Genomic DNA, 4,311 nt, shown 5'->3' with positions numbered 1-4,311 from the left:
ATAATAAAGATTAGGATGAAGACAAATGAAATAATGGAAAACCAACAGAATAAAGAAAACTAAAAATCTGTCTTTTCAGGAAAAAAAATCAACAAAATAGACAAGCTGACCGAGAGAAAGAAAGATCAGGAATGAAAGTAGAAGCATTACTGTTGATCTTACACCTAGAAGAGGGATTGTATGAGAATATTACGGAGAACTGTGCCAACAAGTTAGATACCCTAGATAAATAGACAAATTCCTAGGAATACACAAACTATTAAAACTTACTCAAGAGGCTGGGCGCGGCGGCTCACACCTGTAATCCCAGCATTTCGGGAGACTGAGGTGGGCAGATCACTTGAGGTCAGGAGTTCGAGTCCGGCCTGTCCAACATGGTGAAATCCCGTCTCTACTAAAAATACAAAAATTAGCTGAGCATGATGATGTACACCTGTAATCCCAGCCACCTGGGAGGCTGAAGCAGGAGAATTGCTTGAACCTGGGAAGCAGAGGTTGTGGTGAGCCAAGAACGTGCCACTCCATTCTAGCCTGAGTAAAAGAGCGAGACTCCACCCAAAAAATTAATAAATACATTTTTAAAAAACCGACTCAAGAAAATACACAAAATCTGAATGCATCTGTAAATGAAGCAATTGAATCAGTAACAATGATAATAAAAACAAGACTTCCAACACAGTAAAGCCCAGGCCCAGATAGCTTCACTGGTGAATTCTGTCAAGTGTTTAAGGAAGGATTTACACCAATCCTTCTCCATCTCTTCCTCAAAACAGAGGAGGCAGAAACACTTTCTAATTATTTTATAAGGCCAATATTACCCTGACAACAAAGCCAGATAAAGATATCGGTAGAAAAGAAAACTACAGGCTGGGCACGGTGGCTGATACCTGTAATCCCAGCACTTTGGGAAGCCAAGGCAGGCGGATCAGTTGAGGCCAGGAGTTCAAGACCAGCCTGACCAACATGGAGAAAGCCCGTCTTTACTAAAAATACAAAATTAGCCGGGCATGGTGGCACACGCCTGTAATCCCAGCTACTCGGGAGGCTGAGGCAGGAGAATTGCTTGAACCCAGGAAGGGGAGGTTGTGATGACCCGAGATCGTGCCACTGCCCTCCAGCCTGGGTGACTGAGCGAGACTCTGTCTCAAAAAAAAAGAGAAAAAAGAAAACTGCAGACTAATACCTTTTATAAATATAAATGCCAAAATCCTCCGCAAAACACTAGCAAGCAGAACCCAGGAGTATACTACGAGGAGTATATGCCATGACCAAGTGGGATTATAAAAGGGTACTTATTTTTTATTTTTTTCCCCCTGCCTGAAGGGTAGTTCAATGTGTGAAAATCAGCTAATAGGTCACATTGAAATAGTGACAAGAAGGAAAACCCACATGGTCATGTGATGGGCTGAATTGTGTCCCCCCAAAATTTATTTATTTATTTATTTAATTTTTGAGACAGAGACTCATTCTGTCACCCAGGCTGGAGTGCAGTGGTGCAATCTGGGCTCACTGCAACCTCCACCTCCCAGGTTCAAGCAATTCTCCTGCCTCTGCCCTTTGAGTAGCTGGGATTACAGACGTGCACCACCATGCTTGGCTAATTTTTGTATTTTTAGTAGAGAAGAGGTTTCACCATGTTGGCCAGGCTGGTCTTGAACTCCTGGCCTCAACTGATTGGCCTGCCTTGGCGTCCCAAAGTGCTGGGATTACAAGCATGAGCCACTGTGCCCGGCCAGCCACCAAAATTTATATGTTGAAGTCTTAACCGTCAGTACCTCAGAATGTGACTGTATTTGGAGACAGTGCCACTAAATAAATCATTATGTTAAAATAAGATCATTAAGCTGGACCCTAATCTAATATGACATGTGTCCTTACACAAAGAAAAAAATCTAGGCACAGACATGTACAGAGGTGAAGACATAGGGAGAAGATGGCTATCTATAAGCCAAGGAGATAAGTCTCATAAGAAACCAGTACGAGGCTGAGCACAGTTTCTCATACATGTAATCCCAGCACTTTGGGAGGCTGAGGCAGGAGAATTGCTTAAGGCTAGGAGTTCATGACCAGCCTGGTCTATAAGTTAGACCTTGTCTCTACAAAAAAAAAATGTTTAAATATTAACCAGTCATTGTAGGACATGTCTGTAGTCCCAACTACTTGGGAGAGTGAGGTGGGATGATTACTTGAGCCCAGGAGTTCAAGGATGCAGTGTGCCCTAATTGCAGCACGGTGCTCCAGCCTGGGTGACAGGTGAGATGGAAGGAAGGAAGGGAGGGGAGGGAGGGAGTCCCTGAACGCACTCTCTTGCCTGCGACTTTGTAAGATGTGCTGTTGCTGTTCCTTTGCCTTCCACCATGGTTGTGAGACCACCCCAGCCATGTGGAACTGTGAGTCCATTAAACCTCTTTTCCTTTTTAAATTACCCAATCTCAGATATGTGTTTGTTACAGCATGAGAATAGACTAATACATTGTGGTACTGGGACAAACATAGACATAAAGATCAATGGAACAGAATTGACAGTCCAGAAATAAACCATGTATCTGTGGTGAATTGATTTTTGACAAGGGCACCAAGACTATTCGATGGGGAAAAAAAATCATCTTTTCAACAAATGGTGCTATGATAACTGGATATTCACATGCAAAAGAATGGAGTTGAGGCCGGGCACAGTGGCACATGCCTGTAATCCCACCACTTTGGGAGGCAGAGGTGGGTGGATCATTTGACATCAGTAGTTCAAGACCAGCCTGGCCAATATGGTGAAACCTGTTTCTAGCAAAAATATAAAAATTAGCTGAGCATGGTGGTGCATGCCTGTAATCCCAGCTACCTGGGAGGCTGAGGCAGGAGAATCGCTTAAGCTTGAGAGGCAGAGGTTGCAGTGAGCTGAGATCGTGCCACTGCACTCCAGTATGGACAACAGAGTGAGACGCTGTCTCGAAACAAAACAAAAGAATGAAGTTGGGCTAGGTGATGTGGCTCATGCCTGTAAGCTCAGCACTTTAGGAGGCTGAGATGGGAGGATTGCTTGAGCCCAGGAATTTGAGAACAACCTGGGCAACATGGTAAAACCCCCATCTCTATCAAAAAAAAAGTTTTTTTTTAAAAAAGAATGAATTTGGACCCTTACCTCACACCACATATATTAAAATTAACTCAAAATGGATCAAAGACCTACATATAAGAGTGAAAGCCATAATACTCTTGGAAGAAAACATGGAGATAAATCTACAAGACCTTGGATTTGACAGTGCATTTTTTGGTAGTAAGGTAGAAGTTGAAGCAACAAAAGAAAAAAAATTGATACATTTGACTTCATCAAAGTTAAAAACTTTTGTTCATCATATCAACAAAGTGAAAAGACAATCCAAAGAATAGGAGAAAACATCAGCAAATTATATATTTGATAATGGCATAGAGTCCAGAATATATACAGAATTTATGCTTGTGATGACATTATTCTGGATATAGGGCAAAAAAAAAAAAAAAGAAGAAGAATTTATGCAACTCAACAGCAAAAATACACATGAAAAGATGCTCAACACTATGAGTCATAAATGATGTGCAAAATCAAAGCCACAGTGAGATTCCATTTAACACCCAGTAGGATGGCTGTGATTTTCAAAAAAAGGAAAATAAATGTTGGCAAGGGCATGAAATTGTAAGAGCCCTCATGGATTCCTGGTGGAAATGTAAAGTGGTACCGTCACTGTGGAAAACAGCTTGGCAGTTTCTGAAAAAGTTAAACATGGAATTGCCATAGGACCCAGCAATTCCACTCCTAGATATTTACCCACAACAACTGGAGACAGGTGCTTAAATAAAAACTTGTACAGAAATGTTCATAGCAGTATTATTCATAATCGTCAAAATGCAGGAAAAAACAAACGTCTGTTAGCCAAAGAATGGATAAACTAAATGTGGTATATCCTTCTACAACAGAACAGTACTCAGTGATAAAAATGAGTGAAGCACTGATACATGTTACAGCATGGATGAGTTTTTATCAAGAAAGGATGAGGCTGGGTGTGGTGGATCATGCCTGTAATCCCAGCACTTTGGGAAGCCAAGGCAGGTGGATCCCTTGAACCCAGGAGTTCCAGACCAGCCTGGGAAACATGGTGAAACCCCATCTCTACAAAAAATACAAAAATTATTCAGGCGTGGTGACACCTGCATGTAGTTTCAGTTACTTGAGAGGCTGAGGTGGGAGAATTGCTTTAGCCTGGGAGGCAGAGGCTGCAGTGAGCCATGAATGTGCCAGAGCACTCCAGCCTGGGTGACAGAGTGACCCGGTCTCAAAAA

This window comes from Cebus imitator, unplaced genomic scaffold (genome assembly GCF_001604975.1).
Source record: "Cebus imitator isolate Cc_AM_T3 unplaced genomic scaffold, Cebus_imitator-1.0 Scaffold486, whole genome shotgun sequence".
NCBI lineage: Eukaryota > Metazoa > Chordata > Mammalia > Primates > Cebidae > Cebus > Cebus imitator.
Note: the sequence above shows the minus strand (reverse complement) of the source record.